The 12,080-nt window shown below is 42.0% G+C and overlaps 1 pseudogene; it reads right to left on the bottom strand.

Moving 5' to 3' along the window:
• Positions 1-7,872: 7,872 nt before the first annotated feature.
• On the bottom strand, positions 7,873-11,619 carry LOC146610601 (uncharacterized; annotated as a pseudogene).
• Positions 11,620-12,080: the final 461 nt, after the last annotated feature.

A 12,080-nucleotide genomic window follows, 5' to 3' on the forward strand; every position in this document is an offset into this window, starting at 1 on the left:
CACCTTGCTATATTTCAATTGTTTTAGATAGAAGTTGCCACTGCTAGCTAAGTCACTTTTGAATGATGCTAATGAGAAGAAAAAAAAAACAACCTGCCGAACAATGAGGCTGCTGTTGTAAAAACGCCAACTTTCTTGCGTTGGCAAGGGGTCGTTAAAATATCACTAAGACCCTTTCTTTATGTGTGATTCTTCGTAAAACTGTGTTTTAATCGGTTAAAACTGTAAAACTGACGACATAATCTATGTTTGAAAAAGAGCGCGAACAACCGCGAACAACTATTCACCACCTGGGTCTGTGCTTTTTAACACAACAGCGCATTCGAAAACAAGTTATTGGCTGCAACATATTAATATACTTGCTTTTTTACGGAAAAAATAAACATAACGAAGGTTCCGTTTTACTTACAAGTTTCTCCAAATGTGTTCTCTAGTCGCTCGAGAAGGGCAGCCATATTGAACAGAATTTTCTGTCAACGTCGTTCAGGTTAGAGAGAAGACGTCATGACGTCATGACGTCCACATGCGGAGCTCGGAAAAAAACATTTACTCAAAAATCATAATTAAGAAAGCAGTATTTACTCTTAACTTCTAAGCCATGTACAATTATAACTGTTTGAATCGTTAACCGAACAGAAAAGTTTTAAGTTGTTTCAACTTTGTGAGGAATTTTAATTGTTATATCCACAAACTTTATAAGTCAGGTAGACTGTTGGGGTTTACAGTGTACATTTCTGACATTCAAAAACAAAACAAAAACAAATCAGCGACCAATATAGCCACCTTTCTTTGCAAGGACACTCAAAAGCCTGCCATCCATGGATTCTGTCCTGCATGAAAATCATGTTTTTCTTGAAGGATGCAGACTTCTTCCTGTACCACTGCTTGAAGAAGGTGTCTTCCAGAAACTGGCAGTAGGACTGGGAGTTGAGCTTGACTCCATCCTCAACCCGAAAAGGCCTCACAAGCTCATCTTTGATGATACCAGCCCAAACCAGTACTCCACCTCCACCTTGCTGGCGTCTGAGTGGGACTGGAGCTCTCTGCCCTTTACCAATCCAGCCACGGGCCCATCCATCTGGCCCATCAAGACTCACTCTCATTTCATCAGTCCATAAAACCTTAGAAAAATCAGTCTTGAGATATTTCTTGGCCCCGTCTTGACGTTTCAGCTTGTGTGTCTTGTTCAGTGGTGGTCGTCTTTCAGCCTTTCTTACCTTGGCCATGTCTCTGAGTATTGCACACCTTGTGCTTTTGGGCACTCCAGTGATGTTGCAGCTCTGAAATATGGCCAAACTGGTGGCAAGTGGCATCTTGGCGGCTGCACGCTTGACTTTTCTCAGTTCATGGGCAGTTATTTTGCGCCTTTGTTTTTCCACACGCTTCTTGTGACCCTGTTGACTATTTTGAATGAAACGCTTGACTGTTCGATGATCACGCTTCAGAAGCTTTGCAATTTTGAGACTGCTGCATCCCTCTGCAAGATATCTCACTATTTTTGACTTTTCTGAGCCTGTCAAGTCCTTCTTTTGACCCATTTTGCCAAAGGAAAGGAAGTTGCCTAATAATTATGCACACCTGATATAGGGTGTTGATGTCATTAGACCACACCCCTTCTCATTACAGAGATGCACATCACCTAATATGCTTAAGTGGTAGTAGGCTTTCGAGCCTATACAGCTTGGAGTAAGACAACATGCATGAAGAGGATGATGTGGACAAAATACTCATTTGCCTAATAATTCTGCACTCCCTGTAGTTGTATGATTCCACTTCACAAAAACAAACAACCCAAGGTATGTTGCTGTCTGGTGAATATGCTCCGATGTTAGAGCAAAGTCATTGGTCCTCAATGAGGAAGCACTTGGCAAAAGTGAAAAGGAAGAACAAAGCTAATGACCACAAAGAGAGAGAGAGAGAGTGCATCTTAGTGCATCATGGGGGGTCTCCCAGCAGTATACAGCACTATAGCTAAAGGCTGTGTAAGCAAGAATTCATTGTCTTTACCTCTCATTCTCCTGTGTGGTTTAGATTCCCCATGTGCCTGCCACTCGTCTACCCTGCTGAGTATTCGGTACCTAGATGCTTTCTTTTCACTGGCCTGTGTCTCACCACCCACACACCACCTCATCCTCCGGCTTCTGAAAAGTAACTTTGAAAATAAATCCCTGAAATCTCTTTTGGTGTCCTGAATTCTGCAATTTTTTATTTGACCAGATTATAAAGATGGATGTGGATGAATGCCAGGACCTCAAATTTAACAACCATATCATTTTATTGATCCTGTGGTGGCTGACTGGTGTGTCATATGTCACACTGTGCTCTCTACATCTTAAGGTATTTGTTGCTGCAAACCCTGACCAACAACCTGTGTAGGAGCACAAACAGTTCTACTTCTTTTATATATGAAATATTTAATTACAGTAATTGCTTTGGCCAGAGGCTCTTTGCCTGTGAGAATCCTGATTCCTAATTTGCATTTAAATAGAAAAACACTGACCAAAATATTTTGCCAGTGGATGGGATGACTTTCTTTCAGTTGGGGTGATTTGCTATGATTTAGTGCTTTTGAAATGTTTGAATTGCGTATGTAATGATTACTGCCCCTCTAGTGTCTTGTTATGATTGATTGTTTGATTGCATGAGGAGCCCTTGTTTGCCAGGTAGGCGAACTTACATTTGCAGTGTAGATTTTTTTCTCTCTAAATGGACAAGTCTCAATTTTTACACTCCTGGGCTACTGAAGCTGAACATTCATTTCATCAGCTGAATTGGCAGTCATTTCAGGAAATCAAGTTCTTAAATTGTTTTGATTTAGACTACGTTTAGGCTACGTTCACACTGCAGGTCTTAATGCTCAATTCCGATTTTTTGATCAAATCCGATTTTTTTGTCTCCTCGTTCACACTACAAATAAAATGCGACAGCAAACGCGCTCTAGTGTGAACGCTCAAAGCGGCCCGCATGCGCAAAAGAAGATGTCACACACAACGCGCTCTGTTTAGACCAAGAACAAACAGTATTGTTTGACTGATGGCCGTTAATATAAAGACTTCGGACTTTACGTTTCCCAATTTTTGCTTTAAGTTATTTTGTTATTTACATAATAATGTAAATAACCTAATAATGATCCTTATTGCTGTTTAAGAGAGGAGCGGTGCTTCAAAGGATAGCTGCAGATTTCTGTCAGAATCTGCAGATTATACAGTACAAATAAAATGTTTACGTTGTCTTCCCAACAGTTTCACTGACATCTACACTGGATGGCTAGGAAGCGTTCGCGATGTCTTCTCGGGCGCTGATAATTGGCTTCAGTCTTGTGTCGGTGACGTAAAAGGCGGATTTAATGCGACTTGACCGTTCAAACAGCAGTCGCTTTCTAAAACATCGGATATGTATCGGATTCAGTACCACATACGAAAGTGACCCAGATCGGATTTGAAAATATCGGATTTGCGCCGTTCACACTGTCATAGCATGATCGGATATGGGTCGCATAGGGTCAAAAAAATCGGATTTGATGCGCTTTCGCCTGCAGTGTGAACGTAGCCTAAAGGCCTCTCTTGCCTCCACGTTATTGTAGCCATTTTTGTTGGCTTTGAAATGGTAATTATGTCTTGTTAATGAATATTTACAGTTGTGATTGATGTGGAATGCACACAGTAATTACATCCAGGGCAGCTATATGCTGACTTCATTTTTTCAACAAGCTAATTTGAACTTTTGAGCTTCTCAGCAATGAGCGTGACACTGTAACATGTAAATGATGTGCAGCAATGTGTTATTTGTTAGTAGGGCAAGAAGGTGCAGATCTATATGCTGACATATATACAATTTAAAGGGTTGGATATTTTAGGGATAACTGAGATTAACTGTTGGAAATCTGGGGGTGTGACTGTGTTCTATCATGTATATTATAGGTTGCATTTAAAAGCTGAAATATTGGTCACACAAATATGATAAAAGAAAAGACACAAAACAACAAAAACTAAACTAAACTAAGGAAAAAATGCAAAAGTCAAAGGCAAAATGAGAGCTTAAGCTGTTTTTTTGATATGAGAACAACGTCATAAATAGGGATGGGTACCGGTATGGCACCGGTTCTGACATAAACGGTAGTAACCAGACCGAAACGCAGCGCACATTACGGTGCTTTATTTCGGTGCTTTTTTTCCTGAGCTGTGATACACTTTAGATTCTAGCCAATCATTTTACGTTTCCGAGGATAGTAGGCGGGTCCAGGTACTTACGTTCTTTTAGAGCAAAGCTACAGATTAAAAATGCCCAAGTCGAAGCGGTCAAAAGTCTGGCTGTACTTCACAGCAAAATATGCAAGCTCAGCAGCAACAAGTGCTTTAAGCTGATACTGTGCAAAGGAGGTAACACCTCAAATCCGATGAAACACCTGGCGACGTATAGCGTTTTTTTTTAAAAGCAGAGAAATGCGCCGTATTTGATAGCTTGCTGCAAGACCTCACACCGTGCACATCTATTGTGGGTGTGGTGCCTGTTATCGGACCCGGAGTTAGTAACATCCCCCAAAAACCCGAAGAGGAGAGTCCTGGCCCCTAGCCCTGCCAGTGTAGCAGGGTAATAGTGTGTAATTTACGTTGAGTAGGCTAACCACGTTATTAAATTAATGCATGTAAGGTGAACTAGCAAACATCATCATAGCTACATGCAGCTGTCCTCTTGTTTGATGGCAGATACTCCCTTCACCCTGGCCAAAAAGGCTAAAATTACCAAAGAAAAAGTGGGAAACAGTTAAACATGAGAGGTTTTTGGACAAAGTTGTGTTTTTTCCATTGATTAAGCACTGCTTCCAGCCAAGAGTGATACCATATATGCCCTATAGCTGCAGAAAAGGCTAACATTGTTATCTTTTTACAAAAAAACAGCTTAACATGAGAGGTTTTTGGACCAATTTTGTGTTCTCCATTCTTTAAGCACCGGTTTGAGCACCGTTTAAGCACCGGCACCGTTTCAAAAGTACCGGTTTGGCACCGGTATTGGATAAAACCTAAACGATACCCATCCCTAGTCATAAATAAACAGATTAAACAAATCTACAATGATTAAAATGAGCATAATTGCTCGTTTTTCGACATGTCTCATGTGATTTGTCTTGTTACTTTCACCGAGCATAGTGTTACACGGGCAGGGAGTGAAGACATGACAGAAGGAAAATATAAAATAAAACAAGACTGAAATAGTGCAGAAAGAACAAAAACAATTTTTTGGAGGAGGTTAAAGTTCAACTTTTGCTCTTTTAGGTCACCAGTATTTTTGATGGTGTTTTGAACTGAATTTTAAAGCACAACACTACAGTATTGGTATCGATCAATGTCATTCTGTAAAGGCAAGTACTTACAGAATGACACTGAAATCTAAAAATAGACAATTAAAACATATTAAAGTGAGTGGGGCTGCTCATCATCCCTTATTTGATTGGGCACAGACTAGAAGCTCTTCTTTTACTGGAATCTAGCCATGTTTTTTCACTGGCTCCTGTTGAAGTTGAGTTTTGTTAAACTCCCCAGCACCCATTTTTTTAATTTTATTTTTTTGGTTTGTTGTTGTTTTATTTTGTCTGTTTTGGAAACGTTTTTTTGTATTGAGGCAGTGCTCATTGTCTTCCTGGGTGAGACTGCTGTCCCTGGGGAAGGCCATTGTCATGGGACTTTGCTTGGTCTGTGACAATGGTTACCATCCACAAAAACACCAGGAGCCAAGCGTTCCGACTGAACACTGGGTTCCAAAGAAATGACAAGCATTATTCACATCACTTGTCTGTTTAGCCTGATCACATAAATGACAAAATAATAAGAAAACAAATGAGACGTCTCTCCTTCAGCAAACAATTTTATATATGCTGATACCGTTAAACAGTGTCAAGCTAAGTGTGTCGCTACTCAGGTCCATTCAGTGATGAAATGAAAACTCATTTATAGCCAGATTTCTCTCACCAGCACTGACTGGTCAAAAACACAGTTTAATCCATCTTATAGCTTCATTGTGATTACACTTAAAAGAGCCCTAGCTGGTGGACATGCGAGCTGTCCTTCCATTCCAGAATGTCAGTATTTGAACAGCATCTGTTATATTCACACTGCTTTGATCCACCTGTAATCTGAGTGGTATATATACCTTGCTATCATAATGACTATGAGTTGGATTTAAACATGACGCTCACTGAATGGATTGTCTGCTTGTTTCATCAAAGATAAAAAGAAACCTATCAGCTCTGCTTACATATTCATACAGTAACTATCATCTTCTTTGAAGGATGATAATGGAATATGTAATTTATCTGCCACACAGAATATGAATACATATGGTATGTGTTAAGGCAAAGTATATTAATCTGGCAGAGGTATTTCTACCCATGATTATAGAACATGTCAGGCTAATCTGCAGACAAGATTTAGGATTTGTGGAGAAGACATAATAAGACTATTAATATTTTCAAAATCCAATTCATGTCCATTATTCAAAGTAAAGAGCTTTTGAATTTCTACCTCTTTTTCATATATATGTATCAACCCTGTTCTGTAAGATTTTGGTTAAAACAAAGAAACTGCAAGTAGAAAAAAAAGTTCTAGAAAGTGGATAAAAAATGATCAATTTTAAACTGTAGAACAAAAATGTTTGCTGGTAATTAGATAAGTAAATACAACTTAGAGATAAGGAAAACTCTTAACAATACATAGTTATTATACAGCTTTACCACTTTATGTACATCAGTGGAAAAGCAGATCATTGTATAATTGCTACAAGTAATTGTGTGTAGAGATTTAAGACAGGAAATGCACCTGCAATCTTGATTTCATTGGCTGATGACCTGTAACTAGAATGTGAATCAATTAATATCACACTCGTTATTAATGTTTACCCATGAAACTTTAAACTGCACGTTTCCTGACTTTTCTGAGGATGGGACTATAACGTAAGCACTGCCGCTGTTGGAAACTTAATGGAAAATTCTACAACAAGTTTTGATTTGAAGTTCCTGAGCTTTCAGCCACTTGAAAGCCCCAGAGATTCAAAATCATCATCAACATTTTTTTCAGCCCACATTTACATTTCTGTGTCTTCATGATCATTCTAAAAGAAATGTTGGCCCAGATTTTAGTTATCTAAGATGAAACTTTAAAAACTGTAATCTCAAAAATTCTTAAAAAGACAACAACAAAAAAAATCACATCCAATGCATTCTTAACAGTCAGTGCATTCACAGTTTAAGTGAGATGAAACTGGGGATACTGGTTGATAAACCCAGTGTAGCCACGCTTTCATTGTTTGATAAATGGTAAATAGACTCATGTTCGCACAATAGAAACTATGTGTGCTGTTATCCTTATTCCAAAAGATGTTGAGAACTTGTCCTTTTCATTTAAAGCGTAAAGCCTCAGAAGAGCCCCTGAGAATAAAGGTTTGTGGAAAATACACCTGATTCTATTTCTTTTGATGCTCAGCATTGTTCACCTTCCTTTTCATTTCTCTTCACGTAACTGTGCTTCATACTGTGTGTGTGTCCTTTAAAATGAAAGAATTTGCTCAAGAGCAAGTTTTGAGGCATTTTAGAAATTTTGCAAGGCATTTCTCACATCGTTTTGCTGTGAATGCATGCTGCATAGTACAATACAAGCAGTAGCTGCAAATGAGCTGTGTACCGCCCTCTCTGTCAGAGTAGCGTTTCAGCTTGACCCTGACAGCAGCTGAGAATGCAAAAAAGACCAGTTTTGTGAGTAATCACAAAGACATAAAAGGAGAGAGATGTGGAAGAGCAAGCGATCTCTGAACTACTGTGTCAGCCGAACTGACTTTTCTTGGCATGGGTAAGGTGGTCGAAAGCTCTGACTGCCACGTGTACTACACCAGCCTATAATGGAAAGCAGAGTCATTATTATCCAATTGGGCAGACTAATGACGTGCCACAGAAAGCCATAAGGCTGAGACAGTCTCCTTCGTGCCGTCTGTTTTTCACTAAAGGCTGCTCTCAATTATATGATAATACATACGATCTTTCACTTTGCTCATTAACCTTCCCGATGTTCACCGGCCGTTCCTAATAATCAGTCCTCGCTCTTGCTTTTTTTTTTCATTGAATATTCCAGTGTCCTTGAATTCCTTCCAGCTCCAGGGTGCCATTCTGTGCTGGAGTCTGACATTGTTTTAACATTGTTCTTCTACTACTGACAGAGGGCATAATAATGGATACAGTAATTGCCATTCAATGAGGGTGCTGATGACAAGGTAAATAAATTAAAGCCCTGTTGTGTCCATTGTGATACTAAGTAGCACCAGAATAACTATTGAATGTCAGTTAGCATTTCTTGTTGAAAACGTGCTGACACTTGGGAATTCAATTAAGACGTTGTTACTGTGGAATATTCAAATTAGTACTGTAGGACCTGATACTTACACTGGGTCCTGCTGCCTGTCAGTTCAGGTGGACATGGAATTTGACAATTTAAAATAAAAATTATGAGATTCACACCTATTCTTTTTGGTTCTAAATGTAATTTTTTGAAAGGTACTGCAAAATTCAAAAGGAAAATACAAATAATACAAAGTAGCATCTCCTATCATTTAACTTGCTCTGTAAATAGTCCACTTAGCAAATAATAATAATTTTATAGCAACCTATGTGGAAATAATGGTAGAAATTAGACAAAGACTTTGATACATACAGTAAAAAATACCAGCTAAATTAAAGTTTGAAAGATAGACTACCCCTTCAGTACCTAACAGTAGTTTGCTCAACTGCCTACCATTCATTAATGCCTTTACTTTGTGAATTATTAAAAAAACATGTTGGAAATTCTGATACTGATAAATTCCTTCCACTCAGTGAAATAAAACATTTTTTTGTAACCAGACTCTATTTTATAAGCTTTATAACCTGTATTATTAGTACTGTTCACTTTGTAACTAACCAGTTCTAGTTCTTCTTCCTGTCTCCCCTCTTATTTTCCTGATTTTCTTCAACCGTGCTCAAAAACTTTCATTTGTGCCTCTTTCCCCACGCCCCTCCTCTGCAGTGTTGGGGTTGTTAATCAAAAAAGTAATGTATTACATATTAAGTGTTGTTTTTCTAAAAAGTAATGCAGTACGTTATTTAAGTACTTTGCAGCAAAAGTGATTTGTTGGACTACTCATTACATTACTTTCAAGTTACTCGTAATTATATCAGAATCAGAATTACTTGCACTGCAAAGTGTGTAAATGAGGATTTGTTGCAGTGTCATGGTGGAGGCAAACAGCGGTCCCACACATCACTGAAAATCACTGTTGCAGTGGGGACAGACACACACCCTTTCTTTTACTGTTTATGCATGAGTACAAAGCTACAAAGCAAAGTTGAAAACCAGCCTAAAGAAATTCCAAAGTGATCACCAGTGTGATTTAAGAAATGGAGGCTACAAAGCAACAAGCTTGACTGCTCATCACTGCTTTTGTTACCTGCTGAAGTGCAGGTTCGGAGTGGGCATATACTCAGCTTTAGCATTACTTTGGGTTCCTCACTGTTAGGTGATGGCTGTGTGCGGACAGGGATAGGACCCAAGATGCAGACTCCAGAGACAAACTTAATCCAAAACAGCTTTAATGCTGAACGCAAACATAACATAACTGGAAAAAACTCAAAATAAACTAACACCAGTGGACTGGCAAAACACACAGCAAAATAAACGGTAGATCGCGACACGGACACAGAGAAACACAGGGCTTAAATACACAGGAGCAATCAGGGAATGAATAACAGGAGGGAAACACAGCTGGGGCAAATCAGAACTGATGAGACAAAAGGAAGCGTAAACTGAACACACTGAGATAAGACAGAGACCTTCAAAGTAAAACAGGAAACACATAACACAGACTCACATGCAGGCATTACAGAGAGAACAGAGACGTGGGACCAGGGCAGACACAAACACTGACTGAACACGGGGATATAGGAACTAAGGATACACAGAGACGCGAACTAGACAAGGGGATACAGGTGATAGGGGAGACAGAGCAACTAAAGAAGACAGAAATAAACCATAAGACAGAACTCAAAGAAACCAAAGACTAAAAAGTACAAATAATATAATGAACTCAAATACATCCTAACAGTACCCCCCCCCCCCTTAAGGGCTGGCTTCCAGACAGTCCAAACCAAAACACCAAAACAAAAATAAAACACAACCAGGGCGGGCGGCGGGGGAAACAGGATAGAGGGCTCGAAACAAAACCAAACAAGGAGCCAGAAACAAAAAAAAAAAAAAAAGAACAAACAATGGAGCCCAGAAAGCAACAGAACAAAAACAGGCTCACGACAGGCGCAGGCGGCCAGGAAAAACAGTTCACAAAAAGTTCAGGGGGCCGACCCGGAGGCTGACAGCACAATAGTCCAAACCCGGGCAGTTCAGGGGGGCGGCCCGGAGGCTGACGGCCCAAGAGCCCAGAAAACAGTTCAGGGGGCCGGGCAGGCAGGAGACACCGGCGGCGACGGAGTAGGTCAGGAGGCCGGCCGGGCGGGAGGCACTGGTGGCGGCGTAGTTCAGAGGGCTGTCCATGACGGCAACGACGTCCAGTCATCGGCCGGACAGGACGTGCAGGATGGACAGGACGTGCAGGCCGGACAGGACGTGCAGGCCGGACAGGACGAGCAGGCCGAGCAGGAACAGACAGCATGGAGACCTCAGGAGCAGACGAAGCTGAACACTCGGAGGCCGGACCAGGCGGAGCTGCAGACTCGGGGGCCGGACCAGGCGGTGGAGCCGGTGGTGGCTGAACGGCCTCGCCAGATCCATCAGCAGACACTGGGACGTGCTGGCTGGGTCCTCCCGGACCCCCAGCTGACAAGGCAAGAGGCTGAACGGGCCCCTCGGACCCTCCAGCGGAGACAGGTGGCTGAACGGGCCCCTCGGACCCTCCAGCGGCAACTGGTGGCTGAACAGGCCCCTCAGATCCTCCAGCAGGAAGAGACGGCTGAAGCGGTTCCTCGGACCCTCCAGCGGAGGCAGGTGGCTGAAGCGGTTCCTCGGACCCTCCAGCGGAGGCAGGTGGCTGAACGGGCCCCTCGGACCCTCCAGCGGGAACAGACGGCTGAAGCAGTCCCTCGGACCCTCCAGCGGAGGCAGGTTGCTGGACGGATGACCGAGGAGAGGAGTGACGATGGCGTCGCTTCCTTCTAGATGAGGGAACTGAAACTGGCGGAGATACGGAGACCTCCTCCTCATCCGACCACATGGCCGCCAGGAAAAAGGCAGGCGAATGGGCAGGCGAACAAGGTCCCGGCTGGTGTGAGGAAGGAGAGGCAGTCTGAGGTAGCGACGAGGCACGTGGTGAGTGTGTGTTGTCCTGGGGCGGCGGTAAAGAAGTGGAGGTGAAGGTAGAGAGAGCAAGCTCGCCAGCCCTGACTTGCTCCCTCCAGGCAGCTATGGAGCTGCCCAGCACAGTGTCCATAGAAAACTGAGTAAGCCGAGGGTTGCTCCGAATGATGGCATCAACAGCACTTAGCCCAACTGCCATGGTCCTCAAATCAGTGGCCTGAGCAATGCGGTCAAGGAGCTTAATCATCCGCTCCATCTCAGCGTTAAATCCAAAAGCTGAAGAGTCTGCAGGGTCCATGTTCTGGTCGCGATCTTCTGTTAGGTGATGGCTGTGTGCGGACAGGGATAGGACCCAAGATGCAGACTCCAGAGACAAACTTAATCCAAAACAGCTTTAATGCTGAACGCAAACATAACATAACTGGAAAAAACTCAAAATAAACTAACACCAGTGGACTGGCAAAACACACAGCAAAATAAACGGTAGATCGCGCCGCGGACACAGAGAAACACAGGGCTTAAATACACAGAAGGAGCAATCAGGGAATGAATAACAGGAGGGAAACACAGCTGGGGCAAATCAGAACTGATGAGACAAAAGGAAGCGTAAACTGAACACACTGAGATAAGACAGAGACCTTCAAAGTAAAACAGGAAACACATAACACAGACTCGCATGCAGGCATTACAGAGGGAACAGAGACGTGGGACCAGGGCAGACACAAACACTGACTGAACACGGGGATATAGGAACTAAGG

The sequence above is a fragment of the Diplotaxodon limnothrissa genome, linkage group LG20 (genome assembly GCF_057381915.1).
Source record: "Diplotaxodon limnothrissa isolate DT_005_m linkage group LG20, D_limnothrissa_male_GT1.1, whole genome shotgun sequence".
In the NCBI taxonomy this organism is placed as follows: Eukaryota; Metazoa; Chordata; class Actinopteri; order Cichliformes; family Cichlidae; genus Diplotaxodon; species Diplotaxodon limnothrissa.